Source organism: Lissotriton helveticus, chromosome 3_1, assembly GCF_964261635.1.
Source record: "Lissotriton helveticus chromosome 3_1, aLisHel1.1, whole genome shotgun sequence".
Classification (NCBI taxonomy): Eukaryota; Metazoa; Chordata; class Amphibia; order Caudata; family Salamandridae; genus Lissotriton; species Lissotriton helveticus.
The window spans coordinates 578,963,411-578,986,850 of record NC_136061.1 but is presented as its reverse complement, the minus strand read 5'-3'; positions in this window follow the sequence as shown (position 1 = coordinate 578,986,850).

Below are 23,440 nucleotides of genomic sequence, written 5' to 3'. Positions count from 1 at the left end.
CAACAAGAAGTAGTAGTCAAAATGGCTGTGTTTCCTTCTCTTCCTTTATATATATTCAGGTATATAACCAATCAAATGTCAGGTAATAAAAGTAGAAAATGAAAGTAACATTTTCATTGGTTGTCAATTCCAACACTTCAGATGTGTTTTGAGAAGTAATTTACCTCACGGTATTTAGAGAGGTCTACAGGCTAAATGGCTAAATGGAATTTCAATCAAATTTGTGAAAATGATAGGGATTGGTATGTAGTATGAGCTAATCTATATTTGGTGAGAGTGTCTCCAGTCGTTTTTCTGTAAATTACTTTCCCACCTTTTTTGATGGTGCGCTTCCCGGGGAGCGCCCCGGTACGCGAACTGGCGAGCGCCCCGGTACGCGAACCTGAAGCGTTACGGGAGTCCACCATTTTGTGTTTCGGTCGACTTAAGATACAAGATGGAGGGCAAATAATGTTCAGAATGGGTAGAAGGGGGCACGGTAGACTTATCGTGACCCCCTAGGTTTTCTGAGGGTGGCTGAGGAGGCTTATATGTGCGAAAAAAAACATTTTTTTTAAAAATTTCGCAAGGTTAGCTTCCGGTTCGCGTACCGGGTAGCGCCCCGGGGAGCGTACTTTGTTGAAAATTAGTGAAAAAAGTTAGAGAAAAATAATAATTGTGAGTGATCAGATGTAGGGTAGCTCTGAGAAGAGCTTTTGGGTTTATGGTACATTTAGGTACTTATAAGTAGGTACCAATGCACAGTCTTAAATTCAGAATGAAAACTCTGTTGCCCTTCATCTGAGAAGTGAACTCCATCTCCTCTGTAGATATCTTGCATGTAGTAACGCAAGTTATTGTTGTACATGGAGCCCATTCCATGGTCTCTCATGTAAGCTGAAACAGATTTGTTTACATGCTTCCTCGACTTCTCAATTTGCGGACAAAATTGGTTTGACCACCTCCATTTCTGTCTTTGGCATATATTTGAATATACCAAGGCAGTTTGAGGAAAAAGTGCCATCAATTGCTCAAAGGTGTCCTTTAAAAGCATTTCCAGACCTACCCCAGTCAAAGTGCCCAAATCATTACCTCCACAGTGCACAATTAACAGGTCAGGTTTTGGCAAATGCATAAAGTTTTTCACCAATGGTATCAATTGGTGACATTTTAATCCTCTGTGGCCAAACCACTTAATTTCCACATCTTGTAAATTGAGGTTAGGTAAATGTAGGAAGGTAGATCCCTGACTATGGTTGCCCCCAACTTTTTGCCTGGTGTTTTGCTGGTTTTCTGACTTAGTTGACCTGGGGCCCTGCTATTCAGGACCCCAGGCCCACTGCTCTCTCGGTAAAATGGATTCCATGTACCTTAGGTACATATCTAATTGGATACTGAGTCACCTTATCAGTCCCTGTACAGTGTACCTTAGGTACCCAGGGCATAGGTGTACCCAGGGCCTACCAAGGGCTGCAGCATGTATTACGCCACCCCTGGCTGGCCATCCAAATCTGACACAACTGGCTGCTTGACAGCTGGGGCAAGGTGGTGTAATCACCCTTTGCTTTAGATATAGTATACCTATATCTAACCCGAAAAATGGACACACAGATCTCCTATCAGTCACTCCTATGGCAGGCCTTGACAATCCTGAAGGCAGAGTGCTTGGAATCGTGTGAGATAGTGCTCTGGCATGAGCTGAGCCTGTCTGCGGCTTTCGGGATCCATCCCTTAGCCGTTTCCATGATATCGCATACCATATACTCTTAAGTGCATTATAATCCTCGCGGTTATATGCCAACTCTGGTATCGCTTTATCAAAACATGTCGAGTAAGGTGTCATACGAATTGGAATACTAACCCCTCGCCAATTCTGGCGACGGGGTTAGCATTCCACCCTTCTAGAGGGACACGACATGTATGTAACCTGTAACCCCGGTTAAAGTCAGACATAGCCTTAGCTCCACAAAATGGATGCTGCCCCCGAGACACAAGTCTGCCCTCCTGCTGCTGGGAGTCCTCCCAGAGCAGGAGGCAAGGACAAAGGGTTTCCTGTCAGGGGCGGTGCCAGCACCGTCCCAGACAGGATTTTGTGTATCCTAGGTAGGCAGGGCTTTAGAGGAAGGTGACTGCAAGTGGCACCCCGGTGCTCACTGTGCATAGGCCGGCTGAAACCAGTTCCAGGGGCACTCCAGCCCCTGGCCTGGGGAAAGCCCGCCAAAGGAGAGGGGTGTAACCACCCCCCTCCTAGTCCCACCCATAGGGCAGGACTTACTCGCGTGCCAGCCCCCTTTTTCAGGATAAAGGTAGGAACTGGCCCCCTTCCAAATCAGATCATCTTTGGAATCAAGACACGACTTTCTACGAAAGGACATCAAGATTTCTTCTTCAAGATTCTCCCTTGTGACTAAGGAGTAGTCACCCTGCATCCGCAGGCACCATCTTAAGAACACTGCGGTCTGCTGCAAGTCCTTCCTCCGGAATCCGACTGCCCAGCTCGACGAGAACTGGCTTCCCTGGCACCTCTGACCTCTACCCACCTCTACAGCCAAGCTGAGAACCGTGGGTGCGACGAGACCTCGAGGGACCGGCCATCTTCAAGACTGCACGACTTCTTTCCAGCACGACCGCCGAGGGATCCTCTGGTGAGTGCTTTGGGGTCCGAGAAGCCCCGACCCTGAGCAGCCCCAGCACCGAAGTTCAGCCTCCCAGCATCTCCACGATCTGCGTGGGGCCCTTCTGCTTGCAACTGCTCACCGCGTTGTTTGGCTACTAGCCCGCTGGCTTGTGGCCTTCTTAACGATGCCCGACGACATCACTGCTGCTGGTCTGGTTGCTCCAGACTGGCCCTTGCTCCCTTCCAGAAGAGGAGCACCCCGGACCCTCCTGGTCCACTCCAGACGCCATTTTAGGTCCACCGCGTGGGCTTGAATTTGCCAAGACTTGTTGCCCCAATCCTGGGTCCAGCGACGTCGACAGCATCATCCATCGTGGGACAGCTCGTACCTCCATCCTGGTCGCCGACAACGCCTCCTGGTCCGTGAGACTGCAGAGCACAGCGTCGCCCACTCACCTAGTCGAGGTGACTACCATCCGGTGCCCTCCTGGTGCCCCCTGACTACTGGCTAGTAGTCACAAACTTGGTCCCCTCTGCTTTCAGGTGTCATCTATCTTCGATCCATGCTTGGATCACCCGAACAATCTTCACTGGTCGCCTGCCAGCAACTCCTTTCCTTCAGGCTCCTGGTTCGTCAACGAAGAATCCCGACGTCTTTTCAGACCTATGCAGCTGCAGCCCCTGGGCTAGGTAACTTCGGCACTTCGGTGCCCCAGCATAGCCTCACTATCCAAGGGTCCAGATCCACTCTCGTTTTTGACCTACCTAGTCGGGTTCGCCCGAGAACACTAACTTTGTGAACACTAGCTTCCATAGGCTTTTTCCCGCCTTACGCGTGAGAGTTCCCACTCTGCACGTGGTGTCCCTAGGCCTCCTGCTCCTAACCTGAGTGTTCAGTATTGTAGGCCTAGCGTTCCTAAAGCCTCTGAGAATCGTTACTTACCTGCTAGTAATTCGCATTCCACTTTTAGAGTATATGGTTTTTCGTGCCCCTCGGGCATTTGTGTAAATTGTGCGACTTGAAGTATTTTTATAAGAGTTTTGTTGTGTGCTTAGCTCCCTGTCTCATAAAGAGCCAGGGTAGTCTTGTTATAAATAAATACACTGTTTATTTTCATAACAACTTGTGTGGTGTCCTTTCACTGGGTGTTCAAGGGGTAATGTGATGGTAAAACAGCTGGCTTAACACGCCCTCTAGAGTCTTAGCCTTAGACTGCTCGTATCCATGCTACTAGGATAGCTGGTCTATAAGGTTGACTTACAACCAATCATCAATAAGGGTTGTTTGGACTGATACATAGTGATCACTAGAATAGTGAGCACTGCATATCAGGCCAACTTCTCACATTGGTGAGCAGCGGTTGGGATTTGAGCTTGCTGTTGTTTTACCACACATATCCTAAGAATATCTTGTGAAAGATCACATAAGTACTAAAGGTACATATAACTTAGCTTAGAATACTCTGAGTTCTACTGAACCAGCTGTTGTAGCTCCTAGGGCCTAGCACACCCTAAACTACAACTCTAGCAAGGGATCAGTAGGTAAACATATAGTGTAGGTAAGTGCACCACTTACACCTCACTAGAAAAGCATGTCTACCCATGGAGAGTCTTCAGAGACTCCCCTTGTGGTTATTGACCCTCCACAGGTCAGCTCAAGATATGCAGCTCTCAATTTCCAGGAGTTGAGACACTTGTGTACCTCCAGGAAATTAAAACAGGGGTCTAACCCTACCACTCCCTTTCTGTTGGGTCTCTTAGAGACTTATGATGCTAGGAAAGCATCTCAGCTAGATGGGAATATGCCAGCCTTAGAGGGTACCACTGGGGATCCAGACCTCCACAACACTGTAAATGCAGTTGAGGAGGAGGACCCTGAGGAACTCTCTGGGGATGAGGTAGACAAAGGTCTTGAGGTAGTCAGGAGGCTAACTAGGGCCAACATAGACTTGCTTGGGCTAGGATCTGGGGGACCCCCAGTACTGACCCTAAGTAGGCCTAACCTTGGAGTTAGGAGAGATAGATCTCTTTCTAGGGACTCCATTAGATCTCTGCACTCTAATGCCTCTTCTCAGGGGAGAAGGAACTCTCCCCAGAGGAGATTGACTTCCCCTCAGAGAAGAGAGCATGAAGCAAGGATGAGACAAGCTAAACTGAGGATTGAAAGGGAAGAACTTGCCCTGGCCAAAGAGAAGCTTGCCTTTGCTAGAGAGCAGCAGATGAGTGGGTTAGCTCCCACTGGTGGCAGCAATCTCCCAAGAGAAAAAGAGAAGGGTTTAGATACTAAACACCTGACAAAAATAGTGCCCCCCCTTTAAGCAAGGGGATGACATCCAGAAATGGATGGCTGCTCTGGAGAGGGCCTGCACTGTGCAGTGCATTCCCCAGAGTCAGTGGGCAGCTATACTGTGGCTCTCCTTTGATGGCAAAGGTAGAGATAAGCTCCTCACTACTAGAGTTGAGGATGCTAACATTTACCAGGTCCTGAAAAATGCACTGGTTGATGGGTTTGGCTTAACCACTGAGCAGTACAGGTTGCTGTTCAGGGATACCCAGAAAACTCAGTCTCAGGACTGGTCTGACTTTGTTGATTGTGCCACTAAGGCTTTGGAAGGCTGGCTACTGGGTAGCAAGGTTACTGACTTCACAGGATTGTATAATCTTATTATGAGAGAGCAAGTCTTAAATAATTGTCAGAACCAGTTATTACACCAGCACCTGGTAGACTCTGATCTGACCTCTCCACAAGAATTGGGTAAGAGGGCAGACAAATGGGTCAGAACCAGGATTAGGCCCAAGAACCAAGGTGGTGACCAGAAAAAGGAATCAACCAAGCCTCAAGAGAAGGGTGGGAATAAATCTCCAGATCAAACCACATCAGGGCCCCAAAAATCCTCTGAGGGGGGTGGGTCCCAGAATCCTTCTAATAACCAGAAGAAACCTTATTGTTATCCCTGTAAACAGGTGGGTCATTTGAAAACTGACAGCAGTTGCCCAAAGAATAACAATAAGGAGAACATACCCCCAAGTAACATTCCCAAACCTCCTGTAACTACTAGTAGTAATCCCCCAGGTGGTGGGAGTGCCCCCAAGAATTTGGGTGCATTTACTTTGGGAGTTCCTGGGGACTCTGGCCTAACCAGGTCCCCAAACTTAGATACTCTTGTCTGTGAGACTGGCATGGGGTTTGCCAACTTCACAACTTGTCCCAACACTTTGGGCAAGTACAGACAGGAGCCCCTCATCAATGGTATAAAAGTTGAGGCCTATAGAGATACAGGGGCTAGCATCACTATGGTGACTGAGAGTCTAGTCCCCTCAAGGCAACTTTTACCTGGTGCCACATACCAGGTGACCAATATTGATGGAGTACAGAGAGATCATCCCATGGCAGTGGTCAATCTCAGCTGGGGAGGTGTCACTGGCCACAAGAGAGTGGCAGTGTCACCAAACTTGCCTGTAGATTGCCTACTGGGGAATGATTTAGAGCTCTCAGCCTGGGCTGAAGTAGAGCAAGAAACCCATTCTAAAATGGTAAACTTCCATGGTAAGGTTAGTGGAGCAGTGGTAGCCACAGCCCCAGCCCAAGATGTCCTCCCTGAACAGGTCAGGCGGGCTGTGCCAGTCACAGCCCAATCTCAGACTACTTCCTTCCCAGAACAGGTTGTAAAGGCTGTGATGGTCACAGCCCACACCCAAACTGAGCCCCCTCCTGAAAAGGTTGGGAGAGTTGTGATGGCCACAGCTCAAACTCAGACAGATGATAGTGTTGTGAAGCCTGAAACTATGGATCACTCCACTCAGACAGAGAGCATTGAGGAGGAAGAGAAATCTCCCTCCCACCAGACTTTAGGAAAGGGTCAGCAGCCTCAGGGAAGTGATCTGACCCCTTGTGAAGAAACTGCCACAGAGGTAGTCAGGCCTAGCCTGGCAGAGCCTCTGATGTCAGTGGACCCTTCCAAGGTGGGACCCAGTCTGGAGCAGGTAACCTGCCCCTCTCTACCCTGCCTCAGTCAGCCCAGGGCTGTAGAGGTCAGGGAGGCCAGTGTTGGACCCCAAAGGGCCCCCTGTCCAAAAGAATTCCCCAATCAGCAGATTAAGGGCACTGAGCTAGTAGTCCTAGCCAAGTGAAAATAAAATCAACTCCTGAGGGATCCCCCTTAAATTTAGTTAGGGACCTCCCACAGATGGACACTGTTGGGCACAGCCAAACCTGGGACCTGAGGGCCCCAAACCTGACCTGTCCCTCCAGTAAGCCAAACAGAGGGACCCAACCTCCAGCTGTAGGTAGCCAGAGGTTGACCCTGAGAGCCCAAAACAACTCAGTCTTGGAAAGAAAGGCCTCTATGGTGGAAAATGATTGGAGGAAGCTGAGCCCAAAATTAGTGGAGCCTCACTTCAGTACTCCATTTCAGCACCAGCCTTTTCCTTTGCCAAAACACACCACAGGTAGAGATTCCCTATGGTGGAGACCCTCAGATACCCTTAGGGTGAGGGATTGCTTAGTGGACCATGAGATAGGGGGTAACCATGCCAGTGCTGGTACTTCCTTATATGGCCACTCAGGCAATATAGGCTTACCTGGCAAGGATAGCCTTATCTCCTTTCGTTGGGGGGGGGGGGGGGGGTTATGTAGGAAGGTAGATCCCTGACTACGGTTGCCCCCAACTTTTTGCCTGGTGTTTTGCTGGTTTTCTGACTTAGTTGACCTGGGGCCCTGCTATTCAGGACCCCAGGCCCACTGCTCTCTCGGTAAAATGGATTCCATGTACCTTAGGTACATATCTAATTGGATACTGAGTCACCTTATCAGTCCCTGTACAGTGTACCTTAGGTACCCAGGGCATAGGTGTACCCAGGGCCTACCAAGGGCTGCAGCATGTATTATGCCACCCCTGGCTGGCCATCCAAATCTGACACAACTGGCTGCTTGACAGCTGGGGCAAGGTGGTGTAATCACCCTTTGCTTTAGATATAGTATACCTATATCTAACCCTAAAAATGGACACACAGATCTCCTATCAGTCACTCCTATGGCAGGCCTTGACAATCCTGAAGGCAGAGTGCTTGGAATCGTGTGATATAGTGCTCTGGCATGAGCTGAGCCTGTCTGCGGCTTTCGGGATCCATCCCTTAGCCGTTTCCATGATATTGCATACCATATACTCTTAAGTGCATTATAATCCTCGCGGTTATATGCCAACTCTGGTATCGCTTTATCAAAACATGTCGAGTAAGGTGTCATACGAATTGGAATACTAACCCCTCACCAATTCTGGCGACGGGGTTAGCATTCCACCCTTCTAGAGGGACACGACATGTATGTAACCTGTAACCCCGGTTAAAGTCAGACATAGCCTTAGCTCCACAAAATGGATGCTGCCCCCGAGACACAAGTCTGCCCTCCTGCTGCTGGGAGTCCTCCCAGAGCAGGAGGCAAGGACAAAGGGTTTCCTGTCAGGGGCGGTGCCAGCACCGTCCCAGACAGGATTTTGTGTATCCTAGGTAGGCAGGGCTTTAGAGGAAGGTGACTGCAAGTGGCACCCCGGTGCTCACTGTGCATAGGCCGGCTGAAACCAGTTCCAGGGGCACTCCAGCCCCTGGCCTGGGGAAAGCCCGCCAAAGGAGAGGGGTGTAACCACCCCCCTCCTAGTCCCACCCATAGGGCAGGACTTAGTCGCGTGCCAGCCCCCTTTTTCAGGATAAAGGTAGGAACTGGCCCCCTTCCAAATCAGATCATCTTTGGAATCAAGACACGACTTTCTACGAAAGGACATCAAGATTTCTTCTTCAAGATTCTCCCTTGTGACTAAGGAGTAGTCACCCTGCATCCGCAGGCACCATCTTAAGAACACTGCGGTCTGCTGCAAGTCCTTCCTCCGGAATCCGACTGCCCAGCTCGACGAGAACCGGCTTCCCTGGCACCTCTGACCTCTACCCACCTCTACAGCCAAGCTGAGAACCGTGGGTGCGACGAGACCTCGAGGGACCGGCCATCTTCAAGACTGCACGACTTCTTTCCAGCACGACCGCCGAGGGATCCTCTGGTGAGTGCTTTGGGGTCCGAGAAGCCCCGACCCTGAGCAGCCCCAGCACCGAAGTTCAGCCTCCCAGCATCTCCACGATCTGTGTGGGGCCCTTCTGCTTGCGACTGCTCACCGCGTTGTTTGGCTACTAGCCCGTTTGGCATGTGGCCTTCTTAACGACGCCCGACGACATCACTGCTGCTGGTCTGGTTGCTCCAGACTGGCCCTTGCTCCCTTCCAGAAGAGGAGCACCCCGGACCCTCCTGGTCCACTCCAGACGCCATTTTAGGTCCACCGCGTGGGCTTGAATTTGCCAAGACTTGTTGCCCCAATCCTGGGTCCAGCGACGTCGACAGCATCATCCATTGTGGGACAGCTCGTACCTCCATCCTGGTCACCGACAACGCCTCCTGGTCCGTGAGACTGCAGAGCACAGCGTCGCCCACTCACCTAGTCGAGGTGACTACCATCCGGTGCCCTCCTGGTGCCCCCTGACTACTGGCTAGTAGTCACGAACTTGGTCCCCTCTGCTTTCAGGTGTCATCTATCTTCGATCCAGGCTTGGATCACCCGAACAATCTTCACTGGTCGCCTGCCAGCAACTCCTTTCCTTCAGGCTCCTGGTTCGTCAACGAAGAATCCCGACGTCTTTTTAGACCTATGCAGCTGCAGCCCCTGGGCTAGGTAACTTCGGCACTTCGGTGCCCCAGCATAGCCTCACTATCCAAGGGTCCAGATCCACTCTCGTTTTTGACCTACCTAGTCGGGTTCGCCCGAGAACACTAACTTTGTGAACACTAGCTTCCATAGGCTTTTTCCCGCCTTACGCGTGAGAGTTCCCACTCTGCACGTGGTGTCCCTAGGCCTCCTGCTCCTAACCTGAGTGTTCAGTATTGTAGGCCTAGCGTTCCTAAAGCCTCTGAGAATCGTTACTTACCTGCTAGTAATTCGCATTCCACTTTTAGAGTATATGGTTTTTCGTGCCCCTCGGGCATTTGTGTAAATTGTGCGACTTGAAGTATTTTTATAAGAGTTTTGTTGTGTGCTTAGCTCCCTGTCTCATAAAGAGCCAGGGTAGTCTTGTTATAAATAAATACACTGTTTATTTTCATAACAACTTGTGTGGTGTCCTTTCACTGGGTGTTCAAGGGGTAAGGTGATGGTAAAACAGCTGGCTTAACACGCCCTCTAGAGTCTTAGCCTTAGACTGCTCGTATCCATGCTACTAGGATAGCTGGTCTATAAGGTTGACTTACAACCAATCATCAATAAGGGTTGTTTGTACTGATACATAGTGATCACTAGAATAGTGAGCACTGCATATCAGGCCAACTTCTCACAGTAAATTTATGTTCTCAGCATACCTCTGAGCCCAATAGATGTAACTATGTCCAACAATCCAGACAGAAAACATGGTGAGAGAAAGTTCTGCTGCAGTCAGATGAAGTGTGGCAATGAAATGGCAGTTGAAAAAATAAGAGTTTAAAATGAAAAAAACTGTGGAGTTTCTGTGTTAATGAAGCAGTAACAGTGATTGGTGGATTTTGATTGCTGAAAACAGAAAGTTAGGGTGCATGGATGAGTTCTTTGAAAGATGTATTTTGAGTGGTCAAGAAAAAATCATTAAATGAAAGATTGCACTGGATATGCAGGTGCACTGAGAGTGCAGAGTTCAATTGAAACATTGTTGTGTGAACTTGCAAACACCAGAGGTCTTCCAAGAGGTGGTTGCTATGCAAAAAAGGCAGAGAGGGGAAGGGTTTTGATTTGAAAAAAGTGAGGGAAGAGTTTTGATTGGGTGACATGAGAGATATGTGTGAAGAATTACAGCATTTCTGTGCTTTTGATAGCTGCAAACTCTGGAGTGCATACCTTTTGCTCTGCTGAAGACAAATTGGTGTGTTTCTGAGACTGTTTTGAAACTCATAAAGTATTTGCTAAGGTGAGAAAAGATTTCTTTAATTTAGATAGAGAATAGTGTGCTTTAAGGAGAAAATTATGAAGAAAGTTGTGTTTTTCAAATGTTGCTTTGTCTCAAGTGTTTTACAAATAGATTTTGTTTCTTTGAGAAATTGTAATTGGAGAAAATGTGAAGTATTAGTACTGACAGGGTTTTTTGTGCATAGGAGCTGTGGAGTGTTTTCAAATTATGACTTGAAAATCGTTTTTGAGGAAAAGGAATGGTTTTAAAATTTATGACAAGGACATAATGGTGTATGCTTATTTATAAGGCAATTGAGTGTCTCTGATGTTATTTTTCCCATTTTAATGTAAGACCTTTCCCTGTGGAGCAAATTGCTTGTAAATATGCTCCCACCTGTGCATTGCAAATTTAGATTTTGAATGTTTGCGTTACATAGCCATGTTAAAAGTGACCCAAACATGCTGCAAAGGCAATCAAAAAACGCTTTCATGTGTCTTAAGGACATTTTAAGTCATTTCCCCATGTGGAGTGTTTTCAAATTATGACTTGAAAATCGTTTTTGGGGAAAAGGAATGGTTTTAAAATTTATGACAAGGACATAATGGTGTATGCTTCTTTATAAGGCATTTCAGTGTCTCTGATGTTATTTTTCCCATATTAAATTAAAAGACCTTTCCCCGTGGAGCAAATTCCTTGTAAATATGCTCCCACCTGTGCATGGTAAATTTAGATTTTGACTGTTTGAGTTACATAGCCATGTTAAAAGTGACCCAAAAAAGTTGCAAAGGCTTTAAAAAAACACTTTCATGTGTCTTAAGGACATTTTAAGTCATTTCCCCGTGGGCAGTGTTTTCAAATTATGACTTGAAAATCGTTTTTGAGGTAAAGGAATGTTTTTAAAATTTATGTGCGCCATATGCCCCCAAATTTCTTTTTCAGGGGTGCAGCAGGGTGTTCTTGAGACACCCCTGCACCCTTGGAAAAATTCCTAATTTGCGATGAGCTAATTGCTAATCGCAAATTGCACCTTCATTCCTATGGGCCTCCTGGCCCATGGAAATGAATGGGTAATTTGCAATTAGCAATTTGCTCATCGCAAATTAGGAATGGTAAAGAATCGCTATTTATTCCTTAAAATTCGCTATTTAGGAAATGCAAAATAGTTTGATGATACATATGGCGGTTCATCTCTAACAAGATACGAAGCTTAGGGATAGATTTATGATGACTGGCGCAATGAAGTGGACATCACTTACTTCATTGGTAGGCCTTTACATGTATTATCTCCTCTGTATTCTTCATCAAGCGTAACTTTGATCTGCAATCCTGAGTAGGCCTCACCTTAAACAAACCTCTGGATAGGCCACACCTTATCGTCATCCTGAATTAATCATTTAAAATGCTAGGGACAGATTTATGATAGGTGTATGCCTCTTTTGCGCCACTGTGCGTCACTTTTGTGATGCAGCGGCGGTGCAAAAGATTTGCTATGAGGCGACAAAATTACAAATTGATGCATTTAGGCAGATGTGTCATGCTGTAAAAAAACCGTGCCACATGAAACCGATGCAGCAGTGATGCAAAAGATGCACCATGTTGCAAGACAGGCCTCACTTGGGGCCATATGTATCAAGCTAATTAGCATTCGCAAAGGCCGAAATTCTGCAAATTTCGGCCTTTGCGAATGCTAATTAGACAAATGGTATGTATCAAACAAGTTTGATGCAAAATAAGGAATAGCAAAATTTGCTATTCCTTATTTTGCGATTGCACTTAAGGATTTGCAAATTTTGCGATTCCTTAAATGCAATGTATCAAACAAAAAATATGCAAAAAATGCCATTAAGGATTTGCAAATTACCACCAACTTCTAGTTGGTGGTAATTTGCGAATTCTTTTCAAAAAGCTTTTTTTCCAAAAAACAAAAGGTGCCATATGACGCCCATACATGCCCTTAGGGCATGTATGTGCGCCATATGCCCCCAAATTTCTTTTTCAGGGGTGCAGCAGGGTGTTCTTGAGACACCCCTGCACCCTTGGAAAAATTCCTAATTTGCGATGAGCTAATTGCTAATCGCAAATTGCACCTTCATTGCTATGGGCCTCCTGGCCCATGGAAATGAATGGGTAATTTGCAATTAGAAATTTGCTCATCGCAAATTAGGAATGGTAAAGAATCGCTATTTATTCCTTAAAATTCGCTATTTAGGAAATGCAAAATAGTTTGATGATACATATGGCGGTTCATCTCTAACAAGATAAGAAGCTTAGGGATAGATTTATGATGACTGCCGCAATGAGGTGGACATCACTTACTTCACTGGTAGGCCTTTACATGTATTATCTCCTCTGTATTCTTCAACAAGCGTAACTTTGATCTGCAACCCTGAGTAGGCGTCACCTTAAACAAACCTCTGGATAGGCCACAGCTTATCGTCATCCTGAATTAATCATTTAAAATGCTAGGGACAGATTTATGATAGGTTTATGCCTCTTTTGCGCCACTGTGCGTCACTTTTGTGATGCAGCGGCGGTGCAAAAGATTTGCTATGAGGCGACAAAATTACAAATTGATGCATTTAGGCAGATGTGTCATGCTGTAAAAAAACCGTGCCACATGAAACCGATGCAGCAGTGATGCAAAAGATGCACCATGTTGCAAGACAGGCCTCACTTGGGGCCATATGTATCAAGCTAATTAGCATTCGCAAAGGCCGAAATTCTGCGAATTTCGGCCTTTGCGAATGCTAATTAGACAAATGGTATGTATCAAACAAGTTTGATGCAAAATAAGGAATAGCAAAATTTGCTATTCCTTATTTTGCGATTGCACTTAAGGATTTGCAAATTTTGCGATTCCTTAAATGCAATGTATCAAACAAAAAATATGCAAAAAATGCCATTAAGGATTTGCAAATTACCACCAACTTCTAGTTGGTGGTAATTTGCAAATTCTTTTCAAAAAGCTTTTTTTCCAAAAAACAAAAGGTGCCATATGACGCCCATACATGCCCTTAGGGCATGTATGTGCGCCATATGCCCCCAAATTTCTTTTTCAGGGGTGCAGCAGGGTGTTCTTGAGACACCCCTGCACCCTTGGAAAAATTCCTAATTTGCGATGAGCTAATTGCTAATCGCAAATTGCACCTTCATTCCTATGGGCCTCCTGGCCCATGGAAATGAATGGGTAATTTGTAATTAGCAATTTGCTCATCGCAAATTAGGAATGGTAAAGAATCGCTATTTATTCCTTAAAATTCGCTATTTAGGAAATGCAAAATAGTTTGATGATACATATGGCGGTTCATCTCTAACAAGATAAGAAGCTTAGGGATAGATTTATGATGACTGGCGCATCACCAGGGATGTGCCAGTCATCCTGTGCCGCTGTTCCGCCACCCATGGTGTGCTGCATTTACAATGCGGCGCACCATGGGGCAAAAACGGCACAGATGCGTGACGCATCTGTGCCGTAAAGGTGGCGCATTACTGGAGTTGTATCGCAAGTGCGATGCAGCTCCAGCAAGGCTCAGGGGTGCCCTATCTCCACAATGCTGCGTCAAGACCTATGCCTGCTTCAAGCAGGCGCAGGGTTTTGACGCAGCTTTGTCCTATCTGATTGTAAATGCGGCACACCATGGGTGGCAGAGCAGCGGTGCACGTTAACTGGTGCATCCCTGGGGATGTGCCAGTTAACATAAATCTGCCCCTTTACATTTAAGTATGTGCAGGGGACACAAAGTCGGTGAGGCTTATCCAAGGTTAAGAAGAGATGAGTCCTGTTCACTGAAAAATTGGACATAGGCTTCACCTCCTCAGCATCGCTGGACATGGCTAAATAATAGCTGCAAAATGTTACTCTTGTTAAACAATTTTACTATTATAATCTCTGAGATTTGTCTCTTACTCTGCAACATCTCATTGTTGTTATCTTTCTTTAAAGATAAAGACAACATCAACATGAGCGACAATCAGCAATCAGTTGATTTCGACCTCATCATTGAACTCGTAATTGAAACATCAGTGGATGTTGATCCCTTGGATGATTTAAATCCTGAGGATGAAGAAGAACGTGATGAGGATGCAGATTTGTCAGAATTGTATGACATAGGATGGGAAGCTGACGTGCTTGAGCCTATGGAACTATAAACATTTATTTTAAAAATTTATAATAAATAAAAAGTAAAAATGTAAACCGTTTAATTTAAAAATAAAGACACCTTCAAAAACAGGTTATGTGTAGTGTCTTCAATAAAATATTAAAATATGCTCATAAAATTAGATCAGATTCACATATAAAACAGCACAGGTAAAATGAATATAAATTCCATTTCTTTTCTGCTATTTCTGTATTCTAAATTTGCCAAGCACTAAAAAATCTTCTATGTAAAAATGTCAAGTAGTGTTTTAAGTTTTTGATTACTGTTATTGATTTACTGTTGGGTAATAGTGGTTAATAACATTTTTTATTATATTTTACCACAGATTCAACTGCAGATCATTTCAAGATTTCAGCATGCCAACCAAAGAAAGACTGAGAAAGGCTGCAAAACGTCAAAGACAGCAGGTCAATGAAAAAAAGCAGCAGTCCTCTAACAAAAAGATTTGTCAAGTCACCAAGAAAGCACCGGGTAAGAGTACAAAAACATTCATAAGAAATATCTGTAGTAAAAAAAATATTACTACAGAAAATGTTTCAGTCCAGAAAAAGAGAAGCAATTCAAACGGAAAGGAAAGGCCAATGAAAAATGTTACTGCTAGAGCAAGAGATAACTCTGTGCATGATAGTAGAAGGAAACAACAGTTTAGGGACATTCGTAAACGAATGTTCCGCAACAGGATAATTGGCAATTTGTTAAAAAATATTAAGAAAGGTCAACAGAAAGTGGGTTTTTATAAGAGAAAAAAAATAGTTGAGAAAGTTATTGATCAGGCATTTGAAATTAAACGTAAGTTATTTATTTTGATAATCAATAGAATTAGGAAGCTAAACAAGGCAATTTATGATTTCAAAAGAAATAGTAGATGGAAGAGAATAGTTAATCGTAGTAATTTTTGTGAAGTTTTTTCTGGAGAATGGATGCATAGTTCAAGCTGTGAGGCATTTTTTAATGAGGAGAGTTATTTCCAGGATAATGATTTGGTGCATGCAGTTGACACCAGTGGTCAAGCTTATGAAGTGAAAGATGGTTGTCCAGTTGAAAAAGAAAAACTTGTGACAACAGAGATAGAAGAGGTGTTAGGTAATGAGGTTTTAGCAGTGTGCGACAGGATTCCATCAATTTGCTTTGTGATTTTGTACGGTCATTTAATAAGAAAAGTTTGAAGCAGAAAATGAAGTTGTTGCAAGAATTAGATCCTTGCAGAGTGAGAGAAGTGACAGGTTTGCATGGTCATTCACTGGCTTGTCTTTCCAGGAGAGTATGCCAGAGTGTTTTTCATCATTTCAGGATGCTAGCAGTGCATCATAATAAAGTGAGGAAATTAGTTAGAATGTTGTATTATGCTAAGAGTCCAGCAATTATGCTTAAACAATTATGCGCTGCTCTTTTGCATGGTTCTGAAATAGATGTGAAGAATATATGTGAAGAAATTGAGTTTTGTTACTTTGGAAGTAAAGAGGGGAATGTTGAAATTGACCAAGAAGAAGCGGGTAATGTGGAAGATAGTGTACAGGTTTCCAGTACAGATAATTTCCAGAGGGAAATTGCGACGTTTGAGGTGAAATCAAGTGAGAGGCCAAATTTCACTTGTGTGTGTTGTCGACGCACTTATTATAAGAATCAGACTAAGTTAGTGGATTTATATGCAAAAAGTGAAAGGGAAAATAATAGTGAATGGAAGGATTTCACAACATACTTGATGGTAGAAAATTGTTTTGATTTGGGATTGGCTCAACGTGTGTGTACTTATTGTTGTAACAAATTAAATCAAAACCAGATGCCTGCTAGAGCAGTTCATAATAATCTGGAATTGGTTGAGATTCCTTCTGAATTGAAGGATTTAAATACTTATGAATCTATTTTGATTCAAAGTATCCATCCCTTTCAGGCTATTGTAAGAATGGAGCCAAAGACAGGGAAATTGCCTCCATCAGATTTACAGAGAGGATTAAAGGGAAGAGTTGTTTATTTGCCTCTAGATTTGAAGAAAAACATTAACACAATTGGAGTAGAAAAAGTGGAAGAGGAACCTCTGGTTATCTTAGTTAATGGGGTTCCGACAAAGAATAAGAAAATATGGCAAGATTTAGTGGATGTTAGGAAAGTTAAAAAGGCAACAGTGTATTTGAAAAAAAATTATAAATACTATAAGAATGTATATGTTGCAGAAGAGGAAGTAAGTGAGGAAGAGGATAGCGATTTGTGTGCTGGTCAAATTGAGAAAGTAGAACCCTGTACTAGTGAAGAAATATATGAACATTATAGTGTTCATCCTTTGCATTCCAAGGAAGTCATGGGGAATGCTATTGAGTTGTTTCAAATGAAACAAGCCAAAGGGAGTCCCATTAGTGTTTGGGAGGAAAGTTTGGAAGCTCGGTGTTTCCCACAGCTTTTTCCAACAGGTCAGGGAGGAAGATATGATGAGCGACCTCATCAAATTCCTGCTTCTGAATACCGGACTTTGCGATTGTATGCAGGAGATGCTAGGTTTCGACAATGCATTTGTTTCATCTCCTGTTTGAAAGCGATCTGTCTGGACTGTCATATGCAGTGAACCACATCTTGAAAAGTGGTATACACATGCAAAACATCTCGGCAAGTGACTTTATGGATAAAGTCAATGTCCAAGACAGTATTTTGGATTCTCACCTGATTAATCTCATGGCGTGTCAGCGTGGTACTAATGAGTACTGGTACGGTCGTCATGGTGATTTAAAATGTATGCTGAGGAACTTAGGAACTCCCACATGGTTCCTCACTCTGAGCTGTGCCGAGTATGGCTGGGAAGACTTACTTGAATTTCTACGAGAGGCAAATGGAAACATCGAAAACATCGAATTCAAGACACCCGGAGAACTGTGCTCTTTGGATCCAGTCAATGTATGCAGGTACTTCAATCATAGATTTGAAGCTATGATGTCTTTCATCATGAATAAGAAGAATCCACCTCTTGGAGAGGTGTTGGATTTCTTCTGGAGAAAGGAGTACCAAGCAAGAGGTGCTCCTCATATACATATGTTGCTGTGGATCAAGGATGCACCTAAATTTGGAACGGATCCAGAAGACTCAGTGATGAGTTTCATACAACAGTATTCTACGTGTGCTGGTCCAAACGCAAAGGAGAAGAAAAGCCTAAGAGAAAAAGTTCTACGTTTCCAAAGCCATCGATGTGGAAAGTACTGTCGTCGTAAATTCCGAAACAAGGACAAGTTCTACACCAAATGTCGTTTCGGCTTTCCACGACCGGTGATTTCTAAAGGAAGAGTAAACAGTTTGATGTCTTCGCTGTGACATAATGTGATGAAGAAATCACCTAAAAACACATACAATTTGAAGAGGAACGAAGAGTCTAAGTACATCAACGACTACAACCCGGTGATTTTGTCCATGTGGAATGCTAACATGGATATACAGTTTGTGGCTGATAACTGTATGGCTGTGGCTCGGTATGTGACATCTTACATCACCAAAAAAGAGAAGACAGAATTGAAGGATATGTGGGAGGACATTTCCCATGAAAAGAGCCTCAGCAAGAAGTTGTACAGTTTCAGTCTGAAGATGTTGTCGCATCGAGAAATCGGAGCTTACGAATGTTCTGACCGGTTGTCTTCAGCAAGTCTCTATGCCAAGTCCAGGAGTATCGTTTGGGCGAGTCTTGGTCTTGCTGCAACGCGTAATCGAGTTCTGAAACCTGTGCGGGAAATTGAGTATTTGGCGGAAAAGGAGCCAAACAGTACCGACATTTTGAAGACCAACATGTTGGATACATATTATCCAAATCGAAGCAGTCACCTCGAGAATGTTTGTCTGTATGAGGTTCTTCAAAATTACATATTCAAGAGGAACATCAAAGAAGATACTGAGAAAGGAGTGTATGCTGTAATAGGAAGTGAGGGATGTCTGGTCAAGCAAAGAAAATGCCACTTGGTAAACCATCGAAAATTGAGTGGCGAATCTCCTGAAAAAAAAGGAGTTTTTCTATTTAGCACTTTTGCAACTTTTCAAGCCTTGGCGTGCAGAAGAGGAACTGCTTGGAGATTTCCTCTGTTACGAAGACTCTTTCAATGCTGCCAAGGAGACCATAGAATGTCCTGCTTTTCCCAAATATGTAGAAATGTTGAATGCGGAAATTGAGCAGGAAGCAACGATTGCAGCCGAGATTGCCAGAGACAGTTCTCAGGACAGTCAGAGTTCTGCTTCATTGAGTCAGGATCCACTAGGAGGACCTGTTATCGAAAATGAAGCTGCCACTGCTATGAATGAAGTGGAAAGAGCCATGGCACATGCTCAGGAGGATGCGGTTAACTTAGAAGAGTTGGAAAGACAACTCAACGTTGAGCAGAGGAAAATATATGACGAAGTTACCATGCAAATTGATCATGGATTAAGTCATGACAAGAAAGAGTGCTCATGTACGTCGTTGAAGCCTGTCCGACTGTACGTGAGTGGAGAAGCGGGAACTGGAAAAAGTTTCCTTATTAAAGCAATTTCATGTTATTTGCAGGAAAGGACAGAGTCATCGCTGTCTTGTGTTGTCACCGCTCCAACTGGACTGGCAGCACATAACATTAAAGGGATTACTTTACATCGTTTACTGATGCTGCCAGTGGAGCATGACAACAAATTACAATATCACAAGCTATCTGGAGATGCTTGTTGTGAAGTTTCAAGAATCTTGAGGAAAATGAAACTTCTTATCATTGACGAAGTAAGCATGGTTTCCAATGTCATGCTTGCCTTTGTGCATTTGAGAATGCAAGAAGTTCTCAAAACAGAGTATGATGTGTTATTTGGTGGCAAACACATCATTGTTTTCGGAGATCTTCTGCAGCTGACACCAGTGAAAGGGCAACCTGTGTTCAAAATGCTCACGCATGAAGATACCAGGAAGTGCCTAGGGAGCATTGGCAACGTCAATATATGGTTAAACTTCAATTATGCTGAACTGCATGAAAATATGCGTCAGGCGAAGGATGAAGTTTACAAGACTATTCTACAAGATGTTAGAATTGGAAAAGTGACCGAGCATGGGAAAGAAGCTTTACATGCACGATTACTGTCAAATTTATATCCAGAACAAGATGTTGTGCCTGAGAATATTTTTCAGAAAATTACTGAGAAGAAATCTGGAATATGTTTGATGCCAACTCTTGCAGAATGTGCCAAATTCAACAACAAAATGTTGCATTTAGAAAAGCAAGAGATTGTGAAACTGGAAGCTATTGACAGAGTAGAGCATATGGGATCAACAATTATTTTGTCTGAGAATTTGAAAACAAAATTGGATTCATTAGAGAAGACTATATCTAAAACTGCAGGTTTTGAAAAGACTCTGAATGTGTGCTTGAACTGCCGTATAATTTTAAGAAGGAATTTACATGTTGAAAGAGGTCTGGTAAATGGATCAATGGGTAATGTTGTTGATTTTGTAAAATACAGAAATAGAGATGGAATTGAATTTTTAAAAATTAAATTTGATGGCATTGAGGAAGTACAGCTAATTGGTCGTTGTTCTGCTAGATTTTTGCTTGTAAAAGACTTATATGTTCGCCGTAAGCAGTTTCCTGTTTGCTTGGCATATGCGGTGACAATCCATAAATCGCAAGGTTTAAGTGTGGACAGTGCATTGGTGAATATTGGCTGTTCTGTGTTCAAGGAGGGTATGGCATATGTGGCATTGTCACGAGTTAGAACTTTATCGGGATTGTACTTGATTGAGTGTGATGTCACAAACATTTGTGCGGATCTAGATTGTGTTAAGGAATACAATAGGTTAAGAAGAGAGTATGCGCCACATTTGCCTCAATATCCTTTGTTTGAGAAACGTGTGGTAGGCCGGAAACGAAGAAATTTGACCAATACTGGGGAGGTTGTAGAAAAAAGACGAAAAGTCGATGAACCTGAAATTATAAGCAGAAACAAAAAGGATTCTGTTGAAGATGTTGTTGGTTTTCAATTTGAAAACAGTTCTGGTGTCAACTGCTATGCTAATGTAGTGGTTAATGTTTTGTTTTCTCTAGAAAATGTAAAAGAAGAGATTGTGGTCAATTCTGATCAAAGATTTTGCAGTTTGTTAAATTCTGTGTTAGAGAAATGTAGCACTGATAGAACAAAAATAGAAAGTGTGTCTGAAATTCGAAATCTGTTAGACAGATGTTCAGGCCAAACACAATTCTCTCAAAATATTCAGCAAGATTGTCAGGAGTTTTTAATGTATATGCTTGATGTATTGCATGCTGAAGGTGAAGATGTAGATCACCTGTTTGGGCTTTCTTATCAATGGCAGCATGACTGCGAGAACTGTAGGGTATCAAGTACTACTAGTGTAGACTCAGAAATATATATATTTAACTTTGCCAGACAGTAAATCAGTCTCTTTTAATAAACTAGTAAAAGCAGCTGATCACAACATGGAGTGTAGCCAATGTAAATCTGAAATGATGTCCACATTATTTATACGAACATATGGCCAGTATGTTATTTTAATGTTCCAACGATGTAGGCCTGATGGAACAAAATTGACAACTTTAATTAAAAATTTTGTGGCTTCACAGTTGTCAATATCAGGAAGGACTTTTGTAACTGCAGCAATTATATATCATGACGGTCCTTCAATAACATCAGGACATTACACAGCTTATTTAAAGTCTAGAAATGGCTGGTCATTCTGCAATGATTCTGTTTTAATTTAAAAAAAAAATTGCTGTATGACCTTAAAAACTCTTACCTGGTGTTTTTAAAACCAAAATTTTAGGGAAAGAATCTCGGGATGTACTCTGAGGAATTTCAAGAAGTTCTAATGGCTCCTACACGATTTGGCCTTGAGGATAAGTGTAGTACAGAGACATAACTTCTTACCATAACACTGGACGTCATGGAGAAATAACTGCACTTTGAATGAATTCAGAAAAACTGTTTCTTTTTATAAGCAAATTGAAGCAGCCAATCAAAACATGGAGTAGAGGGAATGTAAGTCTGCAATGCTGTCTACTGTTTTACATTGCTTTGTGATTAAAAGTGATGTAGAGAATTAAATAATTGTAGTAGTCATAGAGATAGTGTAAGTCTGCTTCATAGTAAGCAGTATCAGTGTCATAGGAAATGTAGAACATGACTGAGCAAGAAGGGGAAGATATTACTAGTCCAGGATTGTGAAAATGATCTTCAACATTTTAATTGTGAAAGTTGCGGAAATACAACATGACGGGATTGGCTTACAAGAATTCTAAGAGTTATAAATGGCTCAGACATGATTTGGCCTTGTGGAAACGTGTGGTAGAGAGCAAGAAGTCATTTATTGTATGTAACATGTTTTTCAAAACGATGGAGGTTTTCTTTCAGAAAGTGGCGGTCTGAAAGTAATAACAGCACAACAGAGTGTAAGCTGTTCATAGGACATCCTTCGACGTCATGGAAAGTAAGTTAACTTTAAGGAGTTCTGAATTCTGATTTGTTATGTTGTATGGGTTTTTTAAACACAATCATTTTGATTGTGTTTTTTTTTCCCCGCTGTTATATGATGAATACCTTCAAGTCACTGTTTTTAGTGAAATTTGATACATTCTGAGAACAGCAAAAATAAACCATTTAACATGTATAATTAATTCTGTACTGTTTGCATTTATGATGTACATTTAGAACTGTGTAGGAGGCATGGAGAAGGAGAGGCTTCTGTAAGTGTCAAAGTTGTTGCATACAGTGCTTATATTCTACGTAGTCTTTCATATGATAGACTACATTTCCACAATGAGATACCTAAGCAAAGGAAACACAGGTGATATGATTGTGGAATGAGCAAAAAAAATTGCACGTTTTTCAATTATATTACCTGTGTTTCCTAACATTACACATCACATTGTGTAGATGAGGTTTAGGCCTGTTCCTGGAGACAGAGGAGGTCTGACATTTATTCAAGAGTGCAGTGGACATGACTCACTTCGTTGGTAGGCCTCCACATGTATTATCTCCTCTGTATTCTTCAACAAACCTAAATTCCATCTGCAACCCTGAGTAGGACTTACCTGAAACAAATCTGTGCATAGGTTACACCTTATTGGCATCTTGAAACAATCATTTAAAATGTTAGGGTCAGATTTATGGTGGCCATGCGCCTCTTTTGCTCCATTGTGGGTCACTTTTGTGTAAAAGATGCACCATGTTGCAAGATAGGTTTCAGTTCATCTCCAGCAAGATACCATCAGTTTAAAATGTATATAATTAGCACTGTGTAGGGGGCATGCAGAAGCTGAAGCTTTTGTAAGTGTCAAAGTTGTTGCATGCAGTGCTGCAGTTCTGGGTACTGTTTAATATGCTGCACTACATCTGCACTATGAGATACCTAAGCCTAGGCAACACAGATGATGTGATTGTGAAATGAGGAAAAGAAACTCCACATTTTTCAATGACATCACCTGTGTTTCCTAAGTTTACGAATGACATTGTGCAGATGAAGTTTAGGTCTGTCCACGGACACAGAAGAGGTCTGGCCTTTGTTCAAGAGTGAAGTGGACATGACTCACTTCATTGGTAGGCCTTCACATGTATTATCTCCTCTGTATTCTTCAACAAGCATAAATTTGATATGCAATCCTGAGTAGGCCTCACCTTAAACAAACCTCTGGAGAGGCCACACCTTATCGTCATCCTGAATCAATCATTTCAAATGTTAGGGACAGATTTATGATAGGTGTATGCCTCTTTTGCGCCACTGTGCGTCACTTTTGTGATGCAG